The sequence below is a fragment of the Pholcus phalangioides genome, unplaced genomic scaffold (genome assembly GCF_987345545.1).
Source record: "Pholcus phalangioides strain wild (caught in Gottingen) unplaced genomic scaffold, Ppha-v1.0 ptg000016l_1, whole genome shotgun sequence".
Lineage (NCBI taxonomy): Eukaryota > Metazoa > Arthropoda > Arachnida > Araneae > Pholcidae > Pholcus > Pholcus phalangioides.
Window position 1 is genome coordinate 3,334,498 of NW_028301609.1, and position 23,052 is coordinate 3,357,549.

Here is a 23,052-nt window from a genome sequence, read left to right on the forward strand (position 1 = left end):
GTTATATAAATGACTATTTTAACGCTAAAAAAATACGCTGGAATTTATTAAAATATTCTAGGAAACTTTTAATGGCTTTTTCAGACTTTCCTATTTCTTAAAGCTTCACAGTAACTGCTGAACTTGCATGGAGAATATTAATACACTAAGCGGCCGATTTGTTATAACCACCTGACAGTTTTAAGCAAATGAGCTACGGCACTACTGTTGCCGCTGAAGGGCTAGGCTACTATAAAAAGGAAAGCTTAGGTCTCCGTGGCTACTGCTACTAAACCATACATGCAGTTCTTCCACATTCCTCTGCGGAACTTCTAACGAATGGGTGCATGTTTTAATGTAAGTGAGCCTGACGTGAAGTTTTTGTCTGTGCGATGTTTGTTATGTGTAGTGCTGCCATCTGCCATCGTTTTTTCTAACTATAAGTGAAGTGTAATGATTGAATAATTATATCGTTGTAGGCCTGTTTCTCTCCGTGGCGAGATTTCTTAACAGAGAGAGATCGGACCGCATTTGCGCCTCGTAAGAGGGGAACCACAGAAAATCAACTTCAGCGAAGTAATTACCGTAGAATTGTTCGTGGAATTATCTTGGGAATTACCGTGGATGGTAATTCCCAGAGTAAAGATGTACTTCCAGCCACATTTCTTTTCTAAAATATTCGCCATCGTAGTCATCATCCCCATTCTCTTATACCAATCACGGCTTCAATGCACTACTACTAAACACACTGGAAGTGGGATGATTGTAGGAGCTCGGAACCCATGGAGCGAGTACCATCGAAACCGCCGTATTTGTATTATGTCGAATGTTCAAGAGCAGCTGTAATTAAAGTATTTAAGGACGAGACTGTCAAAAAACTGAGTCTCAACGTGCAACTCGTGGTCATCACCGACTAATGAATGGGAAGACTTGGGCGGAACGGATTCTCCAGACTTACGAAAGATGAAAGGTAACTGTGAACAGTAACAGTGCTGCAAATTGCAGCTGATCTTAATCAAGGATCATGTCAAAGGATCTCTGAATGCATTGTCCGCCGTACATCCCATTGTATGGAATGCAGAATATATACCAATTATAATTACCAGTATGAACACTGTTGCTGTCTGCTGCTAACAAGAAAAAGGTCTCGAATTTGCTCAGGATCGCAAGGAGTGGACAGTGGGTAATTGGAAACAAGTTATCTGGTTTGATGAACCACGTTTTCAGTTACACCATGCAGAGTGAGAATTCGGTGGAAACTGCACGAAAGCATGCATATCAAGTGCATTGTTGCAAGCCTTCAAACTCGTGGAGGCAATGGGATGCTTTGGGAATGTTTTCCCAGGTATACTTTGAGAATGTTTTCCCAGGTATACTTTGGGCCGTTTCTTCGTGTTCATCAGCGTCTGAATAGGACAGCATATCCAATTGTTTAGTTGTTAAAATTGAATTTTTTTTAATTGGGTTGCTGTATTTTAGAAATATATGGCATCCATATTTGTTATGGGTAAATACAAATACAAATACAACACCACAACAGGCAAAATGCCCAACGAGGTGGCTGATAAAAAGATGCCCATAAAAATATGGTTGTCATATGTTTCAAAAATACAGCAACCCAATTAAAAATGCAATTAACACAAATTACAAACAATATATACACATGATAAAATATTATACAATGCCCATAAAGAATACTTATGGTTGTCTTATTCTAAGAATGGATAGCTTCCCGATTTACCCCAACATGTTTATCGTATTTCTTTTTAAACGTGTCAATTGTGTTACCATTTACTACCTCCGGGGGTAAGCTATTCCATTTATTAACAACCCTATTGGAGAAAAATTCCCTGCGACACCATAACCTTGCATTGTCCCTCACCAATCGATACTGGTGTCCCCTTGTAAAAGCAGTCGATTGGCGGTGTACTAAAAGTTCATGGTCCATCCTATCCATCCCATTGAAAATTTTGAACACTTCGATCATATCTCCTCGACACCTGCGTTCATCCAATGTAAACATATTCAAAAAATGAAGTCTTTCTTCATAACTCAAGCCCTGTGTGCCAATAAGGACACGCGTAGCTCTTCTCTGCACCCCTTCAACCAAGTCTATGTCCCTCTGTAGGTATGGTCTCCAAAACCTTACAGCATACTCCAGTCCAGGACGAACTAAGCCTCGAAAAAGCGGAAGAATGACTTTAGGAGAACGCGAAGAGACCTTTTTGAAAATGAGACCAAGCATTCTATTCGATTTTTTGACAACCGCTGAACAATGTTCAGAAAACTTAAGTCGCTCGTCAATGAGAATTCCCAAATCGGTGACTCTAGTTGCATCCGGGATAGTGACACCATTCAACTCGTAAGAGAACCGTGGGTTGTTCGAACCAAAATGAGCGACCATGCACTTATCTACGCTAAACGTCATGCTCCATTCATTTGCCCATGCTGCAATCTTGTTTAAGTTGGTCTGGAGCAACTCCCTATCGCTTTCATTCCCGATTACCCCCATTAGCTTCACATCATCTGCGAATTTGCTAGTAATTCCATCGATACCCTGATCGAGTTTATCGATAAAAAGTGAAAAAAGTATGGGGCCAAGGACACTTCCCTGAGGAACTCCACTTGTGACGTCTGTCCAACCAGAGAATTCCCCGTTCACCATAACTCGTTGCGACCTATCTCTTAACCACGATTCTATCCAATTCAGCAAGTTGCCCCCTATTCCAATCTCGTGTAAACGCTTCAAGAGTTTGCCATGTTGGACCCGATCGAATGCCTTCTGGAAATCAAGGTAAATAACGTCGACATTTTTGCTCTTACCCAAAGCCTTAGTCACGTAATCATAGAAGCAAAGGAGGTTAGTTACACATGACTTCCCCTTCCTGAACCCATGCTGATTATCCGACAATACATTATTCTCGTCTATCCACTTCACAAACTGCCTTTTGATGATAATTTCCAAAATTTTCGAGAGGGAGCTCGTCAAACTCACTGGACGATAATTAGACACCACTTCTCTACTACCCTTCTTAAATATCGGAACAACGTTAGCCAGTTTCCAATCTCTCGGGACGATACCCTCAGCAACACTACTCCTGTATATCTGTGCGACTGGCCCCAACAATTCATTAGCACCTTCCCTGAGAACCCTGGGATAGATATCATCTGGTCCTGGTGCTTTGCTTGCACATACATTTCTTAGAAGATTTAGGACCTCCACGTCTTCCACTTGAATATCGTTGAGCGTTTTATTACCCCATGCAACACCCGTATATCGAATATCATTATCTCCATTAAAAACCGACGCGAAAAAGTCATTGAAAGCACTACACATGCCTACATTGCTCTCTACTTTTGAGCCTCCTATCGAGAGGGGGCCAACTGTCCCCTTACATCCATTATTGACGTATCGAAAAAATGATTTTGGGTCAGAGCCAATGTTATCTGCCAACCTAGATTCAACTTGCTTTTTACTATCCCTTATCGCTTTCTTCAACAATCTTCTTTTATCAGTAAACAATGATAGGTCACCTCGTCCACTTTTATACTCTCTGAATGCTCTTTTCTTTTCAAGATAAAGGTTCCGCACGCTATCCGTGAACCATAGAGGGTGTGATGTACAAACACGCTTTTTTCGAACAAAGGGTATGACGTCGTGCAAAACAGAGGACAGCTTCGTACTAAATTCTTCCCATTGACTTACCACCCCTACTGATTCCAACCGGTCTTTGAAAACTTCCGCTAACCTTCTTCGCAAAACATCAAAGTTAGTTCTCCGAAAACAAGGAACCAGTCTTTTGTTATCAACCTTACCCGAGGAAAAGTTACAGTGAAATCTGACGATATCTTTTTGACGACGGTATCTTTTTTTTTTTTTTCCATTCACCTCGTTTTGCATTTTGCCTGTTGTGGCTTTCTTTGTATTTGCTCTAAGCATCGTTGCTGACCAAGTACATCCTGTTATGTTGATGGTTTATCCCAATGGCTACTTCAAACAAGACAATGCGTCCTGCCGTAGTGTACATATTGTGCAGGATTGGTTTGAGAAATATGAAGTAGAGTTTACTTTTCATAGGTGACCTCTCCTCCACCCCACAATCCCTAGTTCTCAATCTCATTGAGCATTTGTGGGATGAGGTTGAAAGAACCACCAGACATCTATATCCACGACCATCCAATCCTACACTATTTGGAAAATGTCATTCATTAATTATGGTCTCGGATTTCACAGTTGACCTATCAACATCTCGTAAAGTCCATACCAAGAGTAATCAATGCCGTATTAAAGATAAAAAGAGGCCCAACAAAATATTGACGAGATGGTGAAATGGCTACTCAGTGTATATAATATACTCGTAGATAATATCGTCTTGATACAAAGCGGATTGAAAGAAAAATTTCGTATAAATTTTTCCATAGACCACCGAATAAGAGGAAAAACGTAGATGGCTTGAAAACGTTATCTTACAGAATATGCCATTCCGGGCTGTAAGTCAAAAATCTCCGCATAAGAAAATCTTAAAATATCTCCTTATAGAAATACTTTAAATACTTTACCATGCTGTGCATTGCATACAATGACATCGCATTTTACTACTAGCCGTAAGGGCTTATAAAAGTCCTTTCCATGCTACTTACAGAATAAGACGTATACGATAGAGCTCCGTAAGTAGATTTGCATGTCTCGTCCCCCATAAAATATGAACAGTCAAGCGGGGGAAAAAATATATATTTATAAGTAGTTATCAATTACCATATTGAGGTCTTTGATTTTTATGCAATTATCGTGCATTATTGAGATCGCTACAGTTAAACACAGTGAGAATTATTTCCCCTTGAGTACAGTACATTGATTTGATGGAGATTTAGTGCCGGAAGGAAATAGGAAACACAAGTCACACATAAAACTCATTTCCCACTATCCGGGAACATAAATATATCGGAACTAGAACTTTCTGATGTTCGCACCTCATGATGATAAACCAACCAAAAAAAAAAGTATATATACACATCGAGAGAAGTTGTGTATCGATCAGGCTTTGGAAATCAGATACGCAATCTCGTGGATTGGTTACTCGCTTTGCTCTGACGCCATTTTTTCTAGTTTGTCTCTAACCTAGTAGTATATGATAGTGGTCTCTCTCTTTTTTACACAATTTCCTCAGAATAGATCGTAAAAACCAACACCCCGACGTCGTAAAATAAAACGGTCTGCAAAAACTATGAAAAGCAGTTAGTTCATGGGGAGGTGTGTGTGTGGTCGGTTATGATAGGACAGCAAAGTACAAAACAATTTCGTGCTTCTAATGGTTTATCTATATTTAGATACGGTGGTTTAATATTTGTCAGAGATACGTTATATACATTGTTTCTTTTCTATCATATCGAAGGGAATTCGGAGAAACTAAAGGGGTATTACATATACTTCTCTTTCCTATCTGTGAAACTTACTTTTCGGTGATGATACGTGAAATATGTTATCGCTGATGCTTATTAGAGTTTTCAGAACTATTCTGATATACCTTATGTTTTTGATGGGTTTTTTTTTACATTTATATGTAAATAGTTTTCCCAATGTTCTACTCAATGGCAGATTTCTAAGATGGGAGATGTGTTTGTTTAGGTTTTTCCTCCAAAGAATAGCTATCACTGTATTCTGTAAATTGAGTAAAATAGAAAATACTTCTCTACAGAATTCAGAATTATTTTGTCTTCTGAGTTAAGAGCCTCTTTTTGTAGGTAATCGGCTTATGTACAGAGTTTTATTTAAGAGAATATCTTTGGGTAGATATATCTAGGAAGGGTAGAAGTAGACATCCATTAATAGCGTTAATAGTATTACGATGCTGCAAATGGATTCTTTTTTTTCTTTAAATTTCTCTTATTAATTCCTAGCTACTTCCTCGAAAACATGTAGTTTTCAGTCAAAAAAATGTTTTAGCCACGTTTGTGTTGGATCTTTTTCAACTTCTACGTTGAAATGTTCAGCCTAGAGCATCAATGGACTGTGGGACTATGTTTCTAACCCACGCGCGTTTCGTATTCTCTCGGAGAAAGATGGACAACTTTTTTCTTGCCCGAAGGCTGAGAAATTCTCTTCCAAGGCTTTAAAAAAATTTCCAGTGTCCTAATATTCTGTGTAATATTTCTTTCTTAGCTGGAACGTGATGTATCATAGCCATTCTGGATTTCTAAGTTAATACTTCATCGGGTTCAGATGGCTTCGTGGAAATTTATTCTTTAGAAAGAACAAAAAAATCTTCATGGCTTAAATGCTATCGAAATGCGTTCAAATATTAAGTGTAAAATGTGTATATATACTAAGTATAGGCCTATATTCTTTTGGCCTGCCATCTCAACAGCATTATAGCTCCAGGGAAAAATGAAGGAGGGCTTGGGCACCACCTCTTAATTTGTATATTTATTGTCACAAATCGTTGTGCTGCATCGTATCGTGGAAGCCCCTAGGGCAAATGAGGTGCCTTGTTGGCGCTCGTGCGTTAAGATGGCCGCCCCGTCAAGTGCACGTAAATTCTGCAATTCAAGAATCCTCTCTTGTAAATAAAAAATTTCCAAAAAAAAACCACCGTTTTTAGTACTATAATTTCCTGATTAAACGGAAAATTCTGGTCTAGACTTGTTTTCTGGCTTCATATCGGGTTGCAATATCAGAAAGGTTGGAGACCCCTGTCGTAACTATTAACGTCCACTTTGTGAAACACACTGGGTCAGATAAAGTTTCCAAATTTAGCAGTGGCGACGACGTAATTGGAATTTCCCTAAGAGCTCTTACAGTTCAGTGCATAATATATGAATTTTCTATCAGCATAGAAATGTGTTATTAAAAAGTGACAGAACATTTAGTGCAGGAATGTGTGTCGTTTAGGCTTCTGTTTCCATTCGAAATTCTCTCTCAGAGAATTGCGTTTCGAGGAATTCGCTTATACAAAACGCAAGGCCAATACCATAATAACAGAAACATTTTCCCCGAATGCTGTTCGTTTTTAATCTTCTTGCAGTACCCATTGTCTAGGAAGGAGGAGAAAAAGAAATTGGCTCCCATACTGGAGCCAATACCGACTTCGAATGTGCTGTAATTACGACACTTCGGAGTCTGGCTCTGTCTCTCTCTCTCTAATATGAAGCCCGTTACGGTCTAGATATTCTAAGTTGACCGGATACAGATACATGAGCATTACACTAACAGGTCTGAGATAACCGATACGTTGTATAAGATGGCTTGAAGTGAGTGCTCGATCTCGAAGAAGCCAATTTTCAGAGCACTTACTCGTGAAGGAGGAGCAAGCAGATAAGTAAAAAAAAAAAAGTATAGGGGGAAACCGTATAGATTTCGTACATACGTGAACCCGAACGATACAGACGAAAGGAGTTTTTTCGGACTGGCTATCGTCCAAATCGGGTGAAAATCCAATCGAATCTTGAGTCCCATTATTTCGACCGTTTTACTCCCCGACCCTCTACTCTGGGTCCCCTCCCCCCCTCCAGTGGATGCCTTAAAATCAATCAGCTGTTCGTGGGAGCCGCAGCTGCAATTGGAAGTGGAGAGGAACTCCCATTCCCGGCCACTTTGCCGTTCCTGTATGATGCGTGGGAGTTTGGTAACGGGGGTCCTGTCCTACTCGCTATCAATAAATCCCGGCCCTGGGTTCGCTCATCCGAGTTAAACCACTCATCTTTCATCCTTCTTAAGTCTTTCGGAGGAAAATAAAAAAAAACTTTACGCAAACAATCATATGGGGGGCAACGTACTTCTTGGGTAACGAGTTCCGGTAAATTGTTTTCCATTTTTTCAGATTTGCCTTATTTTCCCAGCGGGTGAAAACTGAATTTTTCATGCCTTAAACCTGGGTTAAGAAATTGTTGGTACAGTCGAATCCCATTATAACGAAATCCAAGAGACCGGAGAAATCACTTCGTTATAAAGGAATTCCAGGTTTTTTTGCTTTGTTCCTATGTAATCTTAGCTGAGGGGATTAGAAAAGTGTTCGTTAAAACGAGATTCGACTATATAATTTTTGGTATGAAGTGTATTGCGGAACTTTTGCTCAAATTTTGTCCTTGTTTTGCAGCGGTCGTGATTTACTCGCGCCCTCTAGGGCCAACTAAAAATTCTGTTATGGAAAATATTTAGTTGGGTGTACAGGATGCTTCATTTAAAAGATTTCTAATTGCTAAAACGATGTTTTTTTTAACTTCGCTCAAAATCGTTTTGAAATCAGTTTTAACTTCGCCCCATGTTTTCATTTTTCCAAGGGCGTCTAATAACATCAGTGTTTTGCACTTCATGTGATCACCGAACGTATTGTTGAAGTTGTTGATATTGATACTTTTTGTGAAGACAAACATAAGTGCAATACAGTAAACTTCTTTACAGGGGCACAATGCATCAAAATAAATTTTTCTAATCAACCAATCACAGTTTCTCACGGCGAATAAGTGCTTTGAAACGCATTTTCTGATAGTACTAACAACGTAAATGGAAAAAATGTCAACAACAGCTCAAATTTGGTGGCACGTACGATGTTGCCTCTTGTCTTGATTTAACGCGATAATCCCTCAACAACGTTATTTTCTCTTGGTTCACAGAGTATCGTTAAACAGGACCCGACGTGAACGATGGGCTACTTTAGAAGTTCGTCAGAGCTAGGCAAGTGCCCAAATTGGGCAAAAAAAACTGCCGGGCAACAATTGTTCTTGGTCCTCAACAACACCGTGCTTCCCAAGCAATGTGTTTTAGACATGGTTATCGCCTTTCAATGGTTTGTAACTTCTTCGATGCTCCCACAGTACATGGAGGAAACCCGAGCAGCGCAGGGTATTACAGTTGGTATTTCATTATGCTCCTTTAAATGTGAAAATTATACATTTCATATCTTTTACTGCGCGACATCTCGCAAAATCACCTGGAGCGGCACGCATCTGGTTTTAAAATCACTTTGTTCAATTTTTTTGACAGTATGGTGGTTACCAAACTTACCTGCTCTCAGTAATATTTACTTGTCGAATTTGCAGCCATTGTGGTTTATAATACATTCGTATAATTCAAGATTGAGATGTACATAAACTCGATTACATCCTTCGGTATACCCCGAGTTGATACCTCGTCGTATCCATTCGTTGAACTGTACTAAAATACTTGGAAAATGCTCTACTAACCCCATTTTTTTCCGCGATCAAAGAAATCTGCATTTTTTTCATTTTCTTCTAAAAAAATATGAATATACAAAATAAATAATATGATCAGATATAGATATCGGACGAGTAAAATACGTGCTTACAGTAAAGAAAATGCATATCTAATTTAATGGATTCTGTAACAACTCTCTCTTGTATATGGTTTGTGTGTGAGGGTCTTAACATGTCGATGGGAAAATGTGTTTTACGTGACATAAGAAATGAGAAAAAAAAATTATAATGGTATTTTTGAAGAATATCTTAAGGGGGGGGGGGGGGTGCGATTATATCCTTTTTCTTTCTTAATATTACGTATTATTTTTTTGTATAATGGTATCATCGCATCTATAGAGTGGGGTTACATAGTTACACCGAGGAGTAGCAAGAGATTACGTTGAATTCTTGGAAACTAATGGCTTCGTAGTGCATATCTGATATCTTGTTCTCGGGTTATTTTTTCTTCTATCGGCTGGAAGATAAATTTCAACAACCTCCCTGTTCTACATATTCCAGGATATACTTGAAGAAGTGCTCGCTCGCGTGCATATCCCGTTTTTTTTTTTAGTTTCCTGAATCAATGGTGTAACGGCTCGAAATGAATGGCGACGAGATAGATACCTACCGATAAGATTAGGTTTTTATGTGGTGAAGAAAGAAAATATCAGATGAGGTTTCTTGGAGTAAAAAAAAAAAAAAAGATTTATTTATTATATCTTTTTGGATCTTTTCTTTCTGGTTTAAAAAATTCTTAAGATTTGTTTCGTTGTTGAATGTGTTAATTCGTATTTTCTTACATATTAGTGATAACATTTTGGCCTTAAGGCAGGGCTACTAGAGAATCGGTATTTAGCGCCTGAAATTTTTTAAATGCGGTTGCTAAATTGAGGTGAATTTCTAAATTTGAGTCTAAGGGTGACACAAAATTTTATGATTTCATTACGCTACATCTTTTAACGTGGGAAAAGTAAAATAAAACATTATTCAAGACCGTTTTTTTTTTATCAAAATACCATGCGTGGCTCTTAAGAAATCGTGCCTAAATATTTTTTTTGATTTTTTTCAATCCCTGCCATAAGGAATCGAATTCCAAAATCGAGTTCAAAAATTTACTAAATGAAAACTGATCAGTGAAAAAAAAATTAATATGCGATAGTTTCATTTGAAAAATTTAAATTAAAGTGAAAAAAAACATTAAGAAATTAAAATTTTTGCTTCCTCTTATTACATTGAAAAAAAATTATCCTTCAAAATTTGAATGCAAATTCGTTGAAACATCGGCCACAGCGGTCGCCAATACGCATCAAAATTCAATTTTGTTGCTCCAAATTTCGTTGAGTGGAAAATATTTTTTTTCAAATTTTAGGTAATTTTTTTAGTAATTTCTCACTAATAAAAGGAAATTAAAAATTATCCCTTTTTTTTTTTTTACAAAAATACCCCTTGAAATTCTGGAGGAGTTAAATTACTCTTCAAAATTATATTTCCGGATAATGCTAATCGGTAATTTGGTTTTTCTTCACTTTTTACTTTCTAAAATGAGTAAATCGGAGAATTAATGCGAAGAGATGGTTCAAGAATTTCAGTCATTGATATATTATCAAATTTCACTAACTCACTTTTTTGATCCCATAAGTTTGAAATTTCTTAATTTTTCCCCATTCCATTTCCATTTTAGTAGTCAAACGATCACGATTAAATTCTCTTCTCGCTGATTATTTTTCATATTCTGCTCTAATTTTAGAATGAACGTGGAATTCTTATTCCTTTCGGACAATTTTCGTGAAACAAGCCGCCTATATATAGTAGCACTTATTTATAACACAACATAACTCATATTTGTAACACGACATCGCTTGGAAAATTTGAAAAAATGGGAGGTTCGACCTTTGGTAAAATGTAATTCCAACACTGTGCATCAAAATGTGTGAAGTTTGCGGCATTTAATGTCTTTTCTTCCTCCGTATATTATGATACGTCCATTGACGAACATTGATTATAAGTGAATTTATATGTGCAATCTATATGTAATATTTTATTCATTATTCTGAGGATATTTAATAAAATTTCCAGACACACCCATCCTCCAGGAACGCTTCGATGATCTCCAGGAACGGATCTCAATGAGATGGGAAGCGGGGTGTGTTTGGTTTTCAAAGGTCAAAGCATTTAATGTCAGCATGAGTCGTATTAAACCATTTATAAATCCATTTGTTGCTCACTGATCTCAGGGATGTCTTAAAGATTCTTCAGCCTGCACCAAGACCCTGCACAGACATTTTCGGGGCCTTCTTGGGCCATGATACAGTATTGTAGGGAAGAAGTCTGCATTTAAAACGGCGTGTTATTATTAAAGAATGCTTAAAATTATTTAGGTATAGAAATATGAACATCTTATAAACCTTAATAAGAATTCAGACATCGTGAGAATTTGAAATTAATTAAAGAATAATATAATTCCAGAATTAATGAAAAATTTTTAAAATTGATGAAAATACAGTCTACGCTGCTGAATGTGGTCACTTCGGAACGAGTTAAGTCGAGTCTGACATAGTCTTTTGCTATCACCAATCCATTGTCTTAGGGGGCCGTTCAAGTATTACGTAAGTAAATTTTTAGCCATTTTTGACCCCCTCCCCCCTTGTTAGCAAAATTTCGTCATGAGCTCTGCCCCTCTGAATCCTAACTCATATTGGTGGGATCAGAGACGTACACGGGGGGGGGGGGGCATAGGGGGTTTGTGCCCCTATTCCACGATCAAAAAAAATTTTTTTTTTCAATTGAAATTTCGGATGAAAATACCTTTATATGTTGTTATAATTAATTTCTGTTAATTTCAATGTTATTTGAAGGCTATGAACTCAAAATTTATCTTTAATAAATTCATTGCGACTCACCCTCTAAGATACAATGATAAATCGCATAAAGGCCCATGGACCAAATAAGGCCCTGGGGGTTATCTGATGCGGCCTGCCCTCCTCAAACCTAATTTTGTAAAAATGAACTAAGCGGCACATTCACAGAGCATTTAAGCGGACCGCAGCACATTTTCAGATCACTTAAATGACCCAGGGACAGTTCCAGAACACTTGAGCGATCCGTGACACATTTAGAGATCCCTTGAGTGACGTGACGTAGTTTTAGAGCACTTAAGTGGCCCCAAGTGCGGTTCTACATCACTCAAGTTACATGCAGCACATTCTCAAATTATTTGAGTGATCCGCGGCGTATAATTACGGATCACTTGAGTGATGCAGAGCACTTAAGTGGCACGGACACATTTCCAGATCACTTGAATCCGCCAAAAATTTAAAGATCACTAAAGTGGCTCTGTAGGACGCTTATTAATGGGGGGGGGGAGATGCCACTTCAAGTGCCCACAAACTATCGAAAGGTTTTTCTCGTTTCCGGCGCACCGAGTAAGATCCCATTAAAAAATATTTCATATTTTCTTAAAGGGTGGTTGATGACGTAAGCATTATCCAAACCCCTCCCCCTAGTCATCAAAAGTCAGCAAATTGGAACGCACCCCCCCCCCTCCCCCATCGATGATGACGTAATACTTGAACGGCCCCTTATGACAAGAAATCAGTGAGATTTTAAAATATGGCCTCCTGAATAATAGATGAATTCTGAGAAGTTGTCGCTATGCGAAGCATTAATGTCTCTGAATAGCTACAGACTGCGTCAAGTTTGATTATTCGAGAGTCTTTCGGGAAGTATTTCGTCATTTATCATGAAGCTACGGCTGGCTAAAAAAAGAATCATCCATACCAAGCTTCCCGAATAACCTTTTTAAAAGAAATGCGTTTCTGTAGGATCTTCACTTCACCGAGTCGCGAAGTTGTCGCAATTCGAAGACGGCAAACTCATCACTTTCAGATCCGTTTCTGTTTGATCTCGGCGCTCATTTTCATGAGTAAGACCAATGAGCTACCCCATTCCGGTTGTTATACGTCGGGAGCGAAAAGAATTGGTTGAAATATAAAAGGGAATTGTTAGCCATCACACTTAAGGAGTGATTGCTCCCAACGTTTATAAGAGCTAGAGGGGGGATCGAAAGTTATGGCTTAATTTAGTTTCTAAATCGATTTCATTTACCTGGTATTGATTCGGGTTGGAGGGTGGGATGTCCCGGCTAAAGTGCTGCCGGGAACGATTGGGAAGCCTCTCTCTAAGGAAAAAAAAAAAAAAACCCTCTTTTAACACTGTTCTTGGGTTACAAGAAGTTAATAAAGATGGGAAGAGAGGAGGTGGAGGGGCCGTTTATATAAGGCGCCGGGAAATGGCCCGAGATTTCCCGGGGTCGGTCTTTTATGCGGAAGAGTTTCTTCTGGGATTGTGTTGCCGGAAATGAGACTTCATCAAGTAGTAATGACGCAATTTTCTTCCGGCATTCTTGGAGAAAGCTCTAATTTTTTTCCACGCGTCTATGTATGTGGGAATTAACGGAATAAGAGAAAATCCTAGATAAAAGACTGAAAGTCTCCATTGGCGTTACTTTGGTACTCTTTCACCCATATCCAGAATCGATTTATACATGGTATGTACAAAAAGTTCTCGGACTGTGTATTTTTAGTGACGTTTTTGGTGCCATATTTTAAACGTAGGTGGCACTAATTACTATTAAGTGTTCTAGCTTTTCTGATTTTTGCATTTCGTTTCCGTTTCGCGGTGGGGGGGTGGGGCTGTCATTGCCTTCCTTCAATATTTATGTATTTATTTTATCGTTTTTCGATACGAGTAGACAAAGGGCTGCCGCGAGGAAGTTCTAGGCAGCACCTCCTAGAGATAGGATTCCGCATGCTGCTCGTAACGTCAGCAAGTAGTTAGTTCATTTTCCCTCAGAATATTCAGAGAAAAAAACATTCCCTGCTCGTACCAGTATCATCTTTGGGCGGAAAAGAAATGATCGAGTTCAGAATTAGCGATTTCTATGCCCTATATCCAATCACCATGCCATGGTATTTGTGAGCCACCCAGGAAGATTCTACTCCAAAATAAGATGAAACTGGCGGCTGCAGTAAGATGGCGTCAAATCGGATGTTACGGGAAAAAAATCATTTCGTCTGCAAAGTTCAAAGTGTGAATGTATAGAATGCAATAATGTGCAGGGGAAAACTGTTTTGATGCATACATGCATGCATCTACACGACGCATAAAAAAAATCTGGGCGTTTTCCGGGTCATTTCACTGGTGTGGCTTTTGCGCCGAAGGAATGCCGGAAAATATGTGTCGTGCGGGTGAAAATTTGATCTCGAGCCACCCCCGGGATTCGCATTAAAAATTCTGATAAAGGCATGACTGTATATCAGGGGATCTTAACCTATTTTTGGAGGGGGGGTTGTGAGATAGGTCGTACAAATCCTCTTACAATCCGATTATGAATTCTTTCATTGCGTCACTGGTTTTAGGAGCATTCTTAACGTTTTCGGAGTCCGTAGCTGGGACCCCAGACATTCTTTGGAATCCTCTTAAACCATTATTTCCTAAATTTTCTTGGTGAAATAGTCATCCCAAGAAACGTAAGCCTCACAGAAATCATAAAATATCTATACAGAAGTATGAATACATTAAACAATTTAATGATTATTTGGGGGCCCCATCCGTTAAAACGTCAATGCCTTGCTCCACAAATCTTGGAAACTAAGCCTTTTGTTATTCAGGAATATTTGATAAAAATACATTAAGCCCTCTCTTCTGCAGACCCCGGCGGAACAAAAAACAAATCGTCCATAAAAGAGGGGGTGACCGTTAACCTGGGGTTTGAAATGCATACATTTATTATACAAGGGAAAATTATTATTTGGCCATTAAAAGGAGCTGACTGTTAAGAGGGCTTTTACTGTATTATTTTCAAATTCGAAGTAGATGGATCTCAAAGTTAATCGTGTTGTTCATTTTTGGTCGCAGCTAAAATAGGTTGAGAACCCCTGTATAGAATAGGAAACATCGACCTATGATCAGGATCACAAACCCTTCATTATGAAAGCATTTTTAGCTAAGAGCAATTTAATTGTTTTGATAATCCAAAGAGAAGGAAAAAAAGCCAACAAGTTCTCATCTTTCACGTTCCCCAATTAGTTTAATTTGTTCGGATTTTCCCAATTTTACACCAACTTCAACATTTTTAGTACCAGGGTGAATATTAATCTGAAGTCATCGTAAAAGATATGCACTAGTAGATACGCTAGTCGAACTCGGTGCCACATGTGATCTTAGCTGCCTTTTTATCGGGTGATGGAATATCTTTTAAATCCGGTATGACGGAATGTATGCTTAGTTCATGCAGTTGTTTTTTAGGAGCTTTAGCACTTCAAAACGGACCCCCACCAGTCACTAGAAGGCTAGGACCGATTGAAGGACGTCCGAGTGAAAATATTACGGGATAAACGTTCAATAAACGTGTAAGTTTCACGAAAGACCGGCATATGGATACTAAATGCATTACCGAGAAGTTTGTGGTATCAGTAATTGTTCGATGTACTCCCAAATACTAATGTTTTCTGGCGAAAGAAAGTTCAGACCCGAAATTCCAGCTTAAAATGGGGCTAGTTTTTGCAAAAAAAAACCTCATATGTAGGCCTGCTCGTAGTACGGTTTCTCGTCAAACCTAAGGTTACGAATATCCGCCATGATCTTTAATTATCGGATTGATTTCCAACAGACTTTTATGGCCAAAAAAAGAATGAAGATTCAGCCTTTTGTTCTCGGCTTTATACAGTAACGGAACTTTTGTACAGTGTCCCGGAATATGAGTTCTTCAAAGCATCTTTCGTGATCTCCGGTGTTATTTACGATTTCGAGTAAAACTCGAGTTGACTCGAGCACGAATTCCCGGATCCGGTCGAGCGTTAAGGTATTGTGTTTCATTCACGTGCGCAAGGCATCAATAACTTAGTAAATGGTTCCGGCCGTACCGAAGTGCTCCTTAAAAGGAGGAAGAAATGAAAAGAGAGGGTTGTGAAAGATTAATGCCTCTCTGGCCGAAAGTATCCCTCATCTGTTCCAGAACCTCCTTTTTATTTCGCTGGCTTCCTAACTAGAGAACACATCAGCCAGGAACCATTGGACGATCGCCAGTGATGCACTGTTCTCCCTTAACTCGCCCGTCCCATTGTCGACTGGTTGGTTCTTCAGCTCGTTTATAAACGGCAATAGATTGTTTACAGATTTATGCTGGTTCGTTAACAGTGCATCGAAGCATGATGGTATGGGCAGAATGAAAAAAAAAAAAGTTATTTCGGTGTAAATAACTAAAGAAGACAATGTCCAAAGCGTCCAGATATCCTTGCCAAGTTACATTTCTCTTCTCGGATATTCAACTAGCCTCTTCTCTATGGTGTAGTAACTTCATTCACGGAAGATGTCGCTTATTCCTTTGTTATAATAGGGCGAGTTCTTCTGGCCTTTGCCTTTATTCTATTAGTTACGTTTCAGCTTGTTAAATGAATTAATGAATGACGACTCCACACGTACGCCTATACAAAAAAAAAAATTGCATCACTTCCTATCGGGGCCGTTTTGTCTAGACTACTCTGACTAGTCTCCTGGTTATTGATAGTCAGTGAAGTATACCGTGTAGTGATTAATTTCTCGTTTGAATAATTTCAACGGTTGTGGTTCAGAATTTTACGGCAAGATGGCGATGAATACAGTGTTTTATGCGAGAAGGATTGAATCCATTGATTCAATTTCTTTTATATTTCATCAGAACATATGCAAGTCGGAAAATCTCTTTAGTCGGTGATGAAGCATATGCGCTTGGAAATCAGAAATCATGATGATATCAGTGCAAACTCATTAAAACTGTTTCATTAAAAAAAAAATCATCGTCACGGCCGAAAGTGAATGAGTCTTTGTTGCTCTTCGTTACGATATTGGACGGCTAGTTTGGTAATCATATTTGACGTATTAGCATCAATGATAATTGGATTTTACTAAACAAGAACTACTTGTAGGTATCCCTAAGTTGATTAACAACTTGTACTTCTTGAGGTATGAGCGTGTTGAAAATATGTAACCAGTTTTCATTGGAGTATGGTGCTCTGACGGCCTGCCATCCATACATAAACTCTAATAAATAGCGTACCTGTGAATTTTTCCTAACTAGATGCATCGACGCCATAAAATTCCACCTTCGTGGCGTAATTTCTGAAATGTTTGTTAGCATACGCAGGCGTCTTTTCAACTTAGTGCTCACTGGGGCAATCGAAAGCTTGATATGCGTTCCTGAGTTAGTACTCTGAGAAATAATGACCAACTATAACTAAAGGATCAGCATTATGCTGATCTAAGTCGTCTGGGTTGACGCTCATTTTCTGATGACGGGGCATCACGTTGTGGGTGCTTCTCACTCGAGATAGGTTGAAGACTGCTGTACGGGATTGCTGATCTATTATCTTAACTGAACGACTTATCCAATGGTGTCTTAAACCAGGACCTCCTAGAGATAGGCCTCCGCAGTCTGCTTGTGATGTCAGCAAGTAGTCCATTTTCCCTCAGAATATTCAGGGGGAAAATTCCCTGCTCGTGACAGTATCATCGTTGGGAGGAAAAGAAATGATCGGGTTCAGAATTGGCGATTTCTATGCCCCACATCCAATCACTATGCGATATTTATGAGCCAATCAGGAAGATTCTACGCCAAAATAAGAAACGAAATAGGATGCCGTGTTTCAAAATGTGGCAAACTTGCAAGGTAGTCTGAATGACGTTTATGGCAAACAGTGCAGAGGCCTTCTATCTCTAGGAGGTGCTGCTTAAACTCCTCTTTGACCGCTCTTTCAATTAATATACGGATTTCCCTGAATTTTCACAAATGATTACTGGTTACATAATCCTTTCAGACCCTGGTGCCACAAATGTGTGATTGCTTTTTCTCACCTAAGGAAGTCAAACTCTGACCTTAAGGATAGTGTAAGTTTTGAGTTAGAAATATATGATGAATATGAACTTTAGGGCTTTCATCGAAGAGCAGCTCTTGAAGTTGAACTGTCAGGGAGTTTTTAAGATGGCTTCCAAGAAGAAGTGCCTCCGGGAAAAGTGAGATTCGTTACGTAAAATTTAGCAATAAAGTTCAGGAAAAAAATTGCATTTAAAGATGAATGCACTCTGCATCATCTTGGCTGGAAAAAAAAAAAGTTGCACGAATTGAATTATTTGTTTGAATTTAAAAAAAATAACGATTTTCTGACAAATTGTGTTTTAATGCATTTTTTTAGTTTTTAAAAAAAAAAATTTTTTTAATATTTCTGTTTTGGTCAGGACAAAAAAAACTCTACCGAATTTCCGGATAAAATTTCTAAAAATTTAATTTTCGAAAAACCAGAGAAAAAATATTTTTTTTAAATAACTAAGATATTCATTAGATTTTTCGATTTCCAAAAATGGTTGTTTCTTCCACAAATTTGTACTAAATTACTGGGACTAATATATTCCATTCTAAATTTATCCATAGGCATCACTAACTTCTATTTGTGCATCATGCTTTGCTTTCTCATCTTTAAACATTTCAATTGCGACTTTTCAACTTTCCGAGTGCGTAGCCGTTCAAGACAATTGTCAAAACCTCATTCATGTTAAAAGAACTCCACATTTGACAATGATTGATACAAAAATTTACATCAATGCAATATTGAAGTGAGACTTCAAACCACTATAGAATGTAGATATTTAATTGTAATGATAAGCATGATGAGTTTTTCATTCCCCCCTCATGTTATCAATACGATAAGAATCCAACTTCAAAAGTAGGAAATTCCAATCGTTAATAATGAATTAAGTTGGTTTCTCCCCCACCTCCCTCCGCCCTCGTTACTCTCGTGAATTTTTTCCCCTTTTGCAATTTACGTGGAATCCGAATTTTATACAACTAATGGAAATTTGATTAACGAGAGTATATTACCCCCCCCCCTTCCCCCTTCAAGTGAAATTTCCGTAGCTTGGCTTTTCCTCGAAAAATATGAGGTTTTTTTTTTTTTTTTGAATTTTTTTTCTTCCGATCTTGCATTTAAATTTAGAAAATACAAAAAAATAAATTAAATATTAACTGAAGGTGAACGTTGATAGATGTTTCTCCATTTCTCTCTCTCTCCCGTTCAAGGCGCATTTCTAATGAAATCTTTTTCGTATCAAATGAACACACGCGAATCGCTCCGAGACCTTTAACGTTACGAGAGAAAAATTCTACGATAGTTTTTTTTTTTTTTTTTTATTCAATCAGTTTTCGTTGAAATAAAGTAATATAAACGGATTTTCCCCGATTAATTTCACCTTTACATCACATGACATCGATATGTTTTCGTGACTGTGAGAAATTTACAAATTGAATTTTCAAGTCGATTGGGACAATTAGGCCCATAAATTGAAAATCCATGCAATTTAGACTCATTATTTTCAACTCCTAATTGTGAGGATTGGTGGTAGTATTGACTTTTCTCTCGCAAATAACCTACATGTAAACATGTACCTACATATACTAGGGAACATTGTCTATCGAACTTACCTGAGCGCTTCAGTTCTATTTTCTGGTGCGGGTTCTACGGTGTTTCTAATAATGGCACATTGTGCCTTGTATTATTTGTTATTGCAGATAGGATCTAAGACTTACTTCCTCCCCATTTATATTAATGATGCCTCGTTAAAACTACAACCCAAGTCCAATGAGATATCGAATTCTATGTGTTTTTTCATAATTGAATGTGGGTTAAATAATAATAGTAATAGTTTTAAAAATATGCAAAGAACACAATTTATGAAATGATAAATTCAATGGCAATCAATTTATCTATATATACATATAAGTCAATATGCAAATTTTCAGTTTTTCCTCACAACCAATATATAAGTTGTTATATTTAATCTAGAAATTTGCGAAATTAACCAAAATTACTGACCTGCAAATGAAACAGGAAATTATAGTATATCATAGTAATGTACAAATTAATTAAAGACCGTTACAGGAAGAACAAATGAAATCGAACCAATAGTTCCCAGGATAGTAATTTCGGTGGCAACAATTTTGTACTTTAACTAGGGCAGATAATTAATATAACCATAAATACAAACTTTCCAAAATAATCTCGATATAACGATACTCTGCGGACTTGACAACACGTACACGCACATTCTCCAACATGGCCCAGGTCTTCGACAAACTGCTAAAACATCTTCATTGTGATGGCGGCCGGCCGTGATCTGGTTAGGAAGAGGTGGATGTGTTGTTAAATAAGGAGTTGTTGCTGTATATGTTGTTAAATGAGGAACCAAAGAAGCATTATTTCCTATTGCGTTACCTAATGAATTATTTTTGCTGGACGCATTTAAACAGTGCATTGTGCTTGACCAGAGGCAAATTTATGGTTTTTCCGCCTGTGGGCTAAACGAATTTTGCCGCCCTTCTCCCATTCTAGACTTTTTTTTTTTGACCACCCATTCCTCGAATTCGCCTCCTTGTGCTATAACCCACTTGCTTATGCATCAACACTGCACTGTTGATGTATTGCTAATTGAAGCACTGTTGATGTGTATTGCTTAATGAAGCATTATTGGATTGTGTATTACTAAATGAAGCATTGTTGTTGAACGAGAGCATTTTTACCTGGATGCACCGTCGAAGAAACGTTACCTGCATAATGAATTTTGATAGCTCCAATAAATTTCAGTCTCCCTCGAGAATGTAATTTATCGAACTTCGAAAATTTTTAATAACTTCGAAATAATTACTTTTTTTTTTCAATTTTCTTTATTTTACTTTTCCTGGTATAAAAAGAGAAACATAACGAATCTTTCCATTAGTTTCCTCCCCCCCCCCCCGTCTCCCTATACACTCGATATCTGAAGGTATTAATTCGCAAAAAAGAAAGCGGAATAATACTTAGATTTCGAATGTCAAAGAAAGGGGAAAAACATCTTCCCTAGAGGGAATTCCAATTTCAATTTTGAAATTAAGAGCAAGTTTGAATTTTTGAGAATTGCTCGTGCTTTTAATTGGTTTTCCCCCCCCCCCTTTTCTTTTTTTTAATGTGTCTTTTCCTGTTTCTTCGATAGTTTCAGAACGATTTCCCCCCCCCCCCCCATTTTTGAAAAAAAATAACTATAATGTTATAAGTCCTAAATAAGACTTATAGCATTAACATCCTAAATAGGATTTTATGCAACAATTTTTTCTTCCCTCCCTTAATCGAATCCAAAAAAAAATAAAAATTGCTTTTACTAAATTATTCTTCGCTTTAATTAGTAAATATATTTCTTTTTAAAGGAAAAATATATTTTCTTTTTCAATCTATTAATTATGTAAAAAATAAATCTGAATCTTTATTCATTAAGATGATAGAAGTGTCGTTGTTGCGGTTGTGAGAAGCGGAATATTGCCAGGATAGATTTTTTATCCCCGGAAGAGACTTTCCTTTTTTTTGTTTAATTAGGTTAGTAATTAATCTTCATCTTGGAGAGAAGTGATGCATACATAATTCATTAGTGATACGGATACTGTGTTTTATATGCGGTAGTCTCGAGACTATGTATGAGCCTGAGTGAATCTTTACTTAATGAGGGTCATTGATCATCACATGCTCACGAACAATGACTTCATCGGCGTCGAATTTATTGAGAGGTTTTTTCAAGGGTCCGCGGAACTGAATAGAAATTGCGATAATAATTCAATGCAAGATCGTTATATGTATTTCTCAATTGCTACTCGTTAACCTTTGTCTGGTAATTGAGTTATAGAGCGCATAATCATCTGATATTTCACTTGTGTTTTCCTTTTCTAAAGAAAAAGTGAAATTCATAAGGTTAATAATAAAAAAGTGAATCTTTCATATGGTTTTTTTTTTATCCTCGATTTTAAGGGATTGGAAATTGAATTATGTACAATAAAATTGAGTAATGATGGTTATTGTAGACATCGTAATATCTGCACGTCAATAGGCAAGACAGTTCTCAGCGATGCTTACTGTTGCCCTGAATTGGAAGTTGTTGATCCGTGGAAACGAAATCGGTTTCTGCATGATCTGCCGTGAGATATTGTTAATATAAAATTGTATTTTTCAAATACGCATGTAGTTGCTGGGATTTCGAGAACTTCGTTTCGTGGAGCAGTAACGCAAATATTTGTTTGAGATTAAATGCAGCATAAGTTCAACTTTGGTTTCTTCAGTTGTCAAATACTAAATCAAACTTCGAACGAGGTTTGTCACGAGCATGGAAAATGTGGGCGTTTATGCTCTAGAGCTGCACACACGTCTAAGCGGCACCACCAACACTTATCTGATGGATAGCTGAACATTGTAATTGTCGTATTGTCAGCAGCAATCGTAGTAATAAAAGAATTCCTGATCCCTTCAGAGAGCTACATGCAAAACTCACCTTCGAGCCGCTCCCCAGTTCAATAACAAATCTATCCACCTCGAAGAGCAGGTCCATTACATTAAATTATACTCAGAAAAATATTCAATCGATTAGTTCATAAGTTTGAGTTCGAAAGATAGCCGGATTCGATTCGGATTCAAACTCCACTGGTGCCACAGTGGCGTTTGGCTGAAGTTGGTTTTCTGCGGTTCCCAGCTTCAAGGAGCGAATGCGAACCGAAGGCCAGATATCTCGTCAGAGCCGGTGAGAGAGTTAACCAAATCAATCTTAATCTACGCAATGCTTCGTATGTTAAGTTTCCGTTGAATCAGCGGCCATTGAAGAGGCCAGTCACTTAAGAACTAAAATATCGGGTGGTCGGTATTTTTGTTCAGTCGAGTCTCGAACAATCACACAAATGAATGCGTTTTATTCCGATAAAGTCAGAAAATAGCTTTTTGTTTCTTTCAATAATATTATCTACTGAAAACTTATTTTCATTCAATTAAATATATATATATATAT

The 23,052-nt window shown here is 37.8% G+C and overlaps 1 protein-coding gene across 1 annotated transcript in view; it reads left to right on the forward strand.

Annotated features, from left to right (window-relative positions):
* Positions 1-23,052, forward strand: part of LOC149074895 (neural-cadherin-like) — a 345,557-nt gene that overhangs the window by 298,983 nt on the left and 23,522 nt on the right. The gene's annotated exons all lie outside the window — the stretch shown is intronic.